The sequence below is a fragment of the Montipora foliosa genome, chromosome 9 (assembly GCF_036669935.1).
Source record: "Montipora foliosa isolate CH-2021 chromosome 9, ASM3666993v2, whole genome shotgun sequence".
NCBI classification, from domain to species: Eukaryota; Metazoa; Cnidaria; class Anthozoa; order Scleractinia; family Acroporidae; genus Montipora; species Montipora foliosa.
In genome coordinates this window covers 33,540,643-33,550,642 of record NC_090877.1, presented here as the reverse complement: position 1 = coordinate 33,550,642, position 10,000 = coordinate 33,540,643, and the positions used below count along the sequence as shown (strand labels likewise).

Below are 10,000 nucleotides of genomic sequence, written 5' to 3'. Positions count from 1 at the left end.
GAGGATACCGCAATGGAAGTATCAGCGAACAAAGCCAGAAGCGTATTGGTGCTGTTCTAGGTCCTAGAGCCTACCTGGAGGAGGAGGAGGAGAAGGTTAACAGAAAAGTGGAGGGATGGGTCGATCAAGTTGTAAAGCTAGAGAATTTGCGGTGACGTATCCTCAGGCTTCGTACTCTGTCTTCACCTAAGATATGATTGGCAAATAAGGGACTCCCCGTCACTCCACTTGTGTTTGTGGGGACGTATTTGATGTAGATCACGCCATAGTGTGCAAACGAGGAGGCTTCACCATTCAAAGACATAACGAGTTGCGTTATTTAGAAGCCGAGGTGCTAAAGATGATGTGCAATGACGTTCAAGTTGAACAGGAAATAACCGGAGCAGTGTTGACCCCTATCGCGAACAGAACTGTGGATGTCCGGCTTGACATTCACACTTGTGGCTTTTGGGAGCGGTACAAATCTATCGCCAGCATGAGAATGAGAAGAAGAGGATTTACGCCAGCAGGGTGCGAGAGGTCGAACAAGGCACATTATTTACACCACTAGTATTTGCCACAACCGGAGGAATAGCAGATGAATGTAAGAGGTATCACAGCAGATTGGCTGAACTTCTATCAACCAAGAAAGGAGAGGATTATAATACCACAATGTCATGAAATCGCACCCTCTTGAGGTCTGCGCTGCTGTGCTTGAGAGGCTCACGCTGCACGCGAAGAGCTCCTCTGAACATTACAGTTAATGATTTTGAAATCGAGAATGTACTAGCGAGAATTTAGGATTCTTAATTTTTTTTTTCGGATTAGTATTTTTAATATGTTTTTTTAAAATTTTTTTTAAAGAAAATGACTATGACAACGATGTACATTTGTAAGAAAAAGTTTTTCAAATTAGGTCACTTATAATTACTAATAGCAAGATTAGTGAGGTGCGTGTGGTTCCTGTTTTGTCATCGACGAGGGATTTGAAAGTAGTTGTATAGTTTAAGGAGAATCGTTTTGTACCCTTCTCTAGTATTTGTTCAGTAAAAGAAACTGGAAAAGAAACTGGCCCAGATATTGACCCCGTCCAACCAGACTTGACTTCCCTTGGGCAATACACGCCGAAACACTATTGCACGAAGTCGAGGTTATTTGTGCCAGAACAAGTTGGCGTCCAAACGTTGAAATCGTATGGCAACACGATCGATACCCGAGGGACATCCCGCGGGACTGTCATGATAAGAATGCGTTCTCCTCGAACGCAATTATTATATGTACATTTTTGAAAGTTTTCATGAAAATTTAAGATGTCAATATAATAATATAATAATAATAATAATAATAATAATAATAATAAACTACAGGAATGGTTATCATACAAACGTTTTAGTAAAAAAATGTATTTTTATGTGAATTAAAGGCGAATAGCTGACTAAAACAGCTACCTACTTTCAGACTTAATTTTAGCTCATTTCAAAATTCCTTTTCTGACTAAAATACTGTCCATTATGTTGAGGGTTAACTTTTCATCACGTGTGCAAGGTTCATGTTCACGTTTTACGCTGTTGAATTCAGTTTTAACTACGTATAACATAGCTTCATTTAATCTGTGTTATCAGACGAGACGTATGCTGATATTTAGCTGCAAGTTTCAATGGTGAAAATGAATCCAGTGTCTTAGTTTGTTTTCATAGCTAGATTCCACAATCATACCATGACAATGCTATAATATAATTTGACAACTACAAACGCTGATTTATATTTCAGGTCTAGTTGCCAAGAATGTCTAGTTGGTCGAAAGTGGAACAAGAACTGCAGGCAAACTGAGATTGCAATTAATATTTATTGTTGTTTATCCAGGGTATTTCATTGGTGTGTTGTATTTATGTAATAAAAGTGAGGCACGTAGTACTATTAATAAAGCAAGTTTACCTCTGTTTGAAGAAAAGATCAACACTTCTCTTCTGAACCACTGTTGTTGGTAAGTGGCGGCAATGTTGCCCAGTTCCTAGGCTTCTGGTTTTCACCGCATACAATCCGTTTTGGGTCACGTGGTCTTAGCGAAAAGGGGAGGGCTTTCCCCAGTCGTTCATCCCGGTGACGTCAGGGAAGAGGTTTGACGCGCGAGGCCTGGAAAAAGTAGTGCAGGGACTAGGCAAGCGATAATCTTTAAAAAAATGAGCCATAATTCCTCGCTAATGACTTGTGCGTGCCCGGAAATTTTGCAATTAAAGGGGTTTAGTATCTAGAGAACCTGTGGTGCTGCGTCGGTGGGGAAATGGAAGTCTCTCTCTATTTTTGCATTGCAATTAAGCCAAGGAGCACCTCCGGAGAAATTTAACCAATGGTATAACTTGGATAAGGATTGTTGCAAACCCTTGTTTTCCATTCTGGCTGCAGCCGCAGTTGTTACTATGGATACGCTTTTGAGAGACCGATTAGTGCGCAGGCGCACACCCAACAATGTTGAAAGAGGAGGGCAAACAGTTCAACTTCATTCAACATTCGTGATAACAAAAGAAATATTGATTGTTTGTTAAGGCAAAGTTTAAACACTTTTAAACTCATTCATCATCGATTCAATTCGATTCAACCTGTGTAACCACGGTTAAAAAAAGGGGGGGGGGGGGGATGGCAAACATCGCTGGTCAACGTAATCGAACGGATGTTGAAGCCGCTTCAAGTGAATAAGAACCATTCTAATTACTTCACTTAACATTAGTAGGATTTTTAGGATAAAAAGGGTATTTCTTCATGCGCTAAGCTGGATAATGAAAGAGTACAGTGGAACCTAAAATCGATGATGGGAAAATGGCGCGTTATAGCCTTCAGGCGGCTTCCTATTTGATTAAGGGGGAAGGGGGCATTTCTTTTCCATTTTATTCCGTCCAAGGTTGTAAGCGAACGTACAATTGTGGGCTCAAATTTTCAGTCGTGATGCATTAGGGGGTATCGCGGGCGCAACGAGTCACCAAGGGCTGGTTTTACCAAGCAGCCTCTTGAAGCATTTTGACTGGTCGTATTCTCCTGGTAATTAACGAAGAAAAAGTGATCATTTCTCGTAATGACAGGGTTTTAGACAAGAAAATGAGTGGGGTTTTGTTGTGGCCACGAACCAATGGTAGTTGTATGGCGGGGTTCCACTGTCCACTCTTTTTTAAGAGTTTTTTATAAGATCGTTTAGGCTTAGAATAATCAAAATTTTAGGTAATTTTGTTTAATTTTGTTAATTATGAGCTCTAAACGTCAAATTGGCAGAGCAAGAGTCTCATTTGCAAAATCACAGCCACATAACAACTGCGAATGATTTTCCAGCTTTGTAAATGACATTTGATATACACTAATATAAATTTGAAAAAAGGTGGGCCGATGTTTTTTAAATTTACCCAAATTCAATCCATTTCAATCCTCCCCAGTTATGTCCATCCATGTCCCGTCTTGGCTTCCCTGTGTTTTGTTAGAGTTATTCTATAATTTTGAACAGTTATTTTGATATTTTAGTTAATTCTATGACCATTCGATCAGTGCTGAAATTGCCTAAAATTGCGTGACCTAGCCCCTTTAAGAACATATCCATGCTGAAAGTCAGTTCAACGTCTTTATTTTACTCATTTGCTTTCTTGAATTGTGAGTATAGTATAAGCAGAGGGTCTCAATGGGGTTAACCGTGAGCCGTGAAACGTCGAAAAATGTTAACCGTTAAGCGTGGAAATGACCCAAAAAATAACCGTTAGCCGTCATAAAAATTAAGAGCATTAGGCGTGATTTTTTTAAATTCTGAAAAGTGGGATAGGGAGTATTTTGAAATATTTAGAGTCTTAAGAGACTTCAGAGCTTTCCGTTCCCAGGGTCTCTCTTCTTGCTTTTCTCTCTCCGAGACCCTCTCGCTCCAAGGAAAGGGAAGAAGAGAGATCCTGGGAACAAGCCTGGACCAGACAATTGTCTAGACTGTCTGGAATCGATTAGCTTTGCTCGTTGCGTGTTTTTAGCAGTTCTTTGCCGCTTATATCCATGTGAAATATGAGTATGATAAAACGAATTGTGAGTTTCTGTTTTTCACATAAGTTAACCGTGACGGAAAACGAAGCCGTGAAAAGGTAAATCATTTAACCGTTAGCCGTGAAAGTTACCCCCCTTTAAGACCCTCTAAATAAAGATAAAAGGAATGTAATACTGTAGTGTAACAGAACAATTAACTCAAATACATAAGAACGTTTTTTAACATTAACAATGTCATGTGTTTTCTTCCCTCGGATTTTTTGATTAGCTGGGTAAGTAGCTAATATCACCGAGCATTGAACAGAACAACTCAGTTTGTTGTTGAACTCAGTATACCACACGACTTCTTAGGGTTCTACCGGAAACAAAAGTAATCCATAGATTCGAGATCGGCACGGTTTACGGTCACTTCGCTTCCAATCAACTCGCTACTCAACCCTGACAACTAGCGAAGTCGATGGCCGCGATTTTTTTGAAAGCTGGTTTTCTCTGAATAAAGAGGAGGCAGTCTGTCCGGACAGGAGTGTTTCGCCTTGTCTCCTCTTTATTCAGAGAAAACCAGGTTTCAAAAAAATCGCTTAAATCAATTTAAATCGGTAAAATAACGACACCAGAAGCAAACAACACACGTATGGAATAGGGTAAGCCATTTTTGTTGAATATTTCCGCTTTTAACTACCTCCATGGATATCTTGTAGAAAATCCCATACAAACCCTTATAATTCGACGCCATATTGTGTTCCTTGTGTGGTTCATAAAGAGAGCTTGAGCTGCCTGTGGTTTACTGGATTGTCTCCGTCCTTTTTGATTGGCCAAAATAATTACTTTCGTTCGAACGTTTTTTGTTTTGTTTTTGAAAGCAAAATGTGACGTAAGCGCAAAACCAGCATAAGGTTCGATAGTTTCAACAGATTCTGTTTCCATGCTGAGGAAAGAAACGCTCCTTCGAGGCAACGTAATCTTCAGTATGCACAGTCTTTCACGTTTTGCCTGATTTGTTGTCCAAAAAACAAACATGTTCCGTGGCACTAGTCATTGTTTGGGAAGAGCTGAAGCAAGCGGAGTAAACGCCATGTTGAAGTTGGGCGATAAATTTTTATTTCTGCTTATTATCATGGTTGTGACGATTATTTTTTCAAGTTGGCTCCTTTCGCATTGCTGCCGCTTTAATTTTTGGCTAGGTTAAAAAGAGTTCTAAAGGAACCGTTTGTGAAAGAAACGCGTAGAGAAATCGCGCCACCCATCACAGATGAAGATGGAGTGAAATCTGGCATGACAACAGAAAGCGCTGAAAAGGTGTCTTCAATAAATGCAAACACAAATGTTCAGCCCCCAGACTGCTCACTGCAGCTACAATAGCTTCACCTCCACCTTACAAGTGGCTGGTGTCCTAGAGACGGAGTTTAACGAACATCCAGTGACGGCATTTGGATGCGAGAGGCCGCACCTACCTTGCTATGAGGAAACACTGCCAAATGCCCCTGCGATCGATAAACCGTGTGTGACTTTGGATCAATTTGTGATAACATTTTTCTTATCAAATCATTGCTAATAACCTTAAACTTTACATGATAAGTCAGCCAGTTGTAACGTAACAACTTAGTAAAAGAATTAATTAATGACACTTAAAATTTGATTCATAGGTTAAAGCATAGTTAATAGAGGGGAATGGTTATGAAACCCGACAACTTTCTTTGTTGTAGGTTTTTGTTCTCTTTTTTCTTGACCGTGCACAAAACACAATAGTTGTTTACTCCGTACTGAGGAACTAACCAATAGAAACGTGTTGATTACGTAATTCATGCATAGTATATGAGCACAAAACAAAAGATTGTGCACGGTCTTGGACTTTCCAACCTAAATCTTGGCATCTTTGTTTGCTCGGTTGCTTCCTAACCATTCCCTTCTATTAACCATGGTTAAAGAGACGAACTTCTCTAAAATTCGCTCAGTGTCACCATATTATAAAAGAGTATCACTTCCATGTAATTAATAATATGACTAAGAGCAAGTAAAGTGCTGGGAGGTTATTCGTGAAAAGAAACAAATAAAAGTAGTTCTGAGCTTGCGACTATGAATAATTGAATGGAAAAAGCTAAGGATAGCAAGGGGAGTGTAAAAACGATTGTACTTGGAAAACAGTCTCAATCAATAATTCCGTTTGACCACTACCCAATTTTGACATCCAACACGAGGAATCTCTTTAAAGTGCACCTAAAGTCAAATATTTTTCGTTCCTAATATAAATCTCCCCATCCAAGGCAAACGTATTTGGCTCCAATGTTACCCAGGGCCCGGTTGCTCGAATCCTGGTTAGCGCACCCTTGGTTAAGAGGTATCAAAACCGATAGGTTTCCAAAGTATTTAACGCTGGTTAGCGCTATCCATGCTTCTAGCAACCCAGGCCAGAATTTCACCGGCTTTTTTTCTGTGCCGTGCAATCCACGTAAACTTGGCAGAACTGGCAGTAATTTGGATCCATGACCGTGAGGTGAGAGACATGGGTCTATTTTCGATTTACGTCACAAACTGCTTTGCATTTCTGTTTTTATAGACATTTTGCATAGAGCTCTTTCGTCATAATGGCGGCCAAATCAAATGTTCTTTTATTTTAATGCTAACAAGCCTTTTTAGCCTCGCTACAACGAGCAAATTTCGAAAGAATATTTGTTTCAAAATGAGACCAGTAGGTCCAATTAACATAAATACAAAAGAATGTAAAGGTGGTCGCCATTTATGAAATTAAAGTGGTCTTTCGAGCAGTTAGTTTTTCCTACGCTTCCCGAGAGAGAAACCAATGCGAAATACCGCTTGAATTTCTATCGAGCATGTGCGAAGTACGTCACAACCCACGTGATGTATTTGACATCACTTTGTCTTATTTCGCGGGAAATTACTACAAAGCAGGCTCGCCCAAACGCAGCAGTTACGAAGCTAAAAACACTCGCAAGCGCCAAAACAAGTTTACTAACTCGTTTTACCGGTTCAAATTTAATTTATTCGTCCTTGTCGCTGGACGGCGGCTCACTAAAAGAAAGTAACGGTTGCTCGCAGTGGTTTCTCTCTCGGGAAGCGAAGGAGAAACCAGCTGCTCGCAGGGTAATTGCAAAGCAGTTTGTGACGTAAAATCGAGAATCATGAGACCCATACCTCTGACATCATGGTCGTTTGTCCAAATTACTGCTATTTTCTTTCCCCGCAGATAAAAAGCGAAATTTTGAGGTAAGAATGGGAAAAACATGTTTGCTTTTGGTGGGGAGATTAATACTGTACAGGGAAAATATTTTAGTTTAGGTGCACTATAAGTCTCAGCCTTTGCTACCTATTTCCAACAACAATGGTTAAGGTTAGCGTTATTTTTAGTTTAAGCTTAATCAAGCTATTTATACTTACTTGGAGAGCAGCATGCATTTGGGGAAACTTTGTGACTTAGTTGTCTGTATTCTGAGACACGACTCACACGAGTGATGTTGAAGTTGGCGCTTATTGAAATCAGCGTGCATCTTATTAAGAACAACAATAAAAGCAAGGTGACACACGCTAACACCAACCCGGTAGACAACCCGGTGTGGCCAACACATCACGCATGCGCACAACTATTTCACCCGGTTAATTAGCAGCCATGGACAGCCGTTTCGGCCTTTTGGGCCTCATCAGCATGGCGTGCGCATGCGTGGTGTGTTGGCCACACCGGGTTGTTAAACGGGGTTGGTGTTAGCGTGTGTCACCTTGCTTTTATTGTTGTTTTATCTTATTAGGGTCCATCCTGGACAGTCTTACAAGACAGACCATTCACATTTTTTTTTTCTCGGGGTTTTTATGATGTTTAAATACATCTCATATTACCCGTTATATGTCAATCAAAATAATATTTAAAAGTTCAAGTTCTACCCGCTATCAGTATGTCACGTTTGAAGTGTGGCCAAAATGTGCAAAAATGCATTCGGGTAATTTTTGTCGCGTATACCACTATTGAGACCCGGCTAAACGTTGTAATATTGTTAGAAGAATACGTCCCAACATTGTTATAAGAGCGCTTCTAACAATGTTGCATACACATATAACATTGTTGGAAACACGTCACTTCAGTCACGCAACCTAATGATGGCGTATGTTTTGGAGACTGGGCCCTTAACTCTTATTGGTCTTTGCAATACAACATTGTACATGTTGAAAGAATTGTTGAAAGGGTGGCTGCACGCATTTGTTGTATGTTCGAGAAAATGTTTGATCGAAATTAAAACATTCTTCCATAAAAAATGTTGGAAACACGTAATCAAACATGCGTGCTACACGTTCCGATAACGTTGTTGATCCAACAAATGCTTTGTCGCAATGTGTGAACGTGTAGCCAGCGCTTTAGCCTCAGGTTATGCCACTACACGAGTTGATTACTGCTGGCCAACAAGCTCGATTAGGTAGATACGTTAATCGCAGTGTCTCAGCATCTGGTATTGTAATAAATTATCACTGGGAGCCCTAATTTCCAACGCACCGGGCTAAAGTAAGGTGTGGGAAGAGGCGAGCCCGGAAGCTGGGAGCCATGGCAACACGCTGGTAATCGCTGCGGGGAGGTGGGAGGATCGAACGCCCGACGTCCGTAAAAAACCAAAGAGAAGAATAAACGGGATAAAACAAGCCTATTTACACCAAAATGGTAATAAATTCTAGACTGAAAATGAATGGTGATAAACTAAATTTCTTCCACTCTTTTCTTCGTAGGCGTCCTATTGACTCTTTAGAAATTGCTGGTCAAACCATCTTATTTTCTACAAAAGAACGTAATATAGGCGTTGTCCTAGACGAGGACTTGTCTCTCGAACACCAACGTTGCTGCTAGTTGTAAATCCTGCTTTTTTCATTTAAGGAACATCTGAAAAATCAGGAAACATATCAGCGTTAAGGCCCGTGAGACACTTACCCACGCATTCACTTGTTCTAAATTAGGTTTCCACAACTCCCTTCTTTATGGCCTGCCTAAATCTGCAGTGCAAAAGCTACAACTGGCACAGAATGATGCAGCCAGAGTCCTCACCTTTTCTCACAAATCCGAACATATTACTCCAATTCTGCGTAGCCTACATTGCCGGCTACCCATTGAACAAAGAATTCAATATACGATTTTACTTCTTACTTTCAAATATTTCAATAACTGTGCACCGTCTTATTTGTCTGACTTAATCAAACCTTATAGACCTTAGCCTGAGGACTCTAAGGTCGTCTGGCCTCCATGCATCTTATGTCTAAGCCCTCTTATAATCTTAACTCTGCTGGAAAGAGAGCTTTCTCTCGCGCAGCCCTCGAGCTGTGGAATTCACTTCCTCCTAATATCCGATCATGTTCTCAAAGGCTTACTTAAAACCTGGTTTTTCAACAGAGCATGTCTTGACTAGTTATTGCCATTGAGTTGGTGCATGATTTCATGATATGTGACATAAGATGCATGATAATTACAAAACCCGTGATATCTCACGGGTTTATTTGTTTATTGTTTTATTTTTTGTCATAGTATTTTTATTGATTAATTATTTGACTATACCCCTTTTTATAAATACATTGTTTGTAAATATTTACTTTTATTCTTATGTACATAATTTTATAATCTAGTTTTTAATTTATTGTTATCGTAAAGCTCTTTTGAACCCTAGAATTGTCGCTATACAAGATAAAGGTATTATTGGTATTGATTATTACTATTAAATAGGGTTTTCGTTCCGACCGTATTTGGACCTGATATCTCCAGCAAACAACCTATGACTTGTGGTGTTCCACAAGGTTCTGTTTTAGGACGTCTGCTGTTTCTCTTATATTCTTATATGTCAAAGATATCCATAGGTCATGTGATAAACTAGCTTTCCACTTGTTTGCTGTGGACACAAATTTATTATATGCTGATAAAAATCTTCGAACCCTGGAGCCCGTTGTTAACTTTGAACAAAACCAAGTTTATGAATAGCTAACAGCTAACAAGTTAACGCTGAGCATTAAGAAGTCAAATTTATTTTTCACACTCATCAAA

The 10,000-nt window shown here is 39.8% G+C and overlaps 1 protein-coding gene across 2 annotated transcripts in view; it reads left to right on the top strand.

The window, feature by feature from the left end:
- The window catches only part of LOC137971019 (uncharacterized), a 64,126-nt gene that overhangs the window by 10,578 nt on the left and 43,548 nt on the right, over positions 1-10,000 (top strand). The window contains exon 2 of one of the 2 annotated variants that reach the window (XM_068817711.1): positions 1,750-1,930. The exons of the other annotated variant lie outside the window; for it this stretch is intronic. The gene's annotated coding sequence lies outside the window, so the exon portion shown is untranslated. Of the gene's footprint in view, positions 1-1,749; positions 1,931-10,000 lie in introns of those variants that run through there. 2 annotated transcript variants of the gene reach the window in all.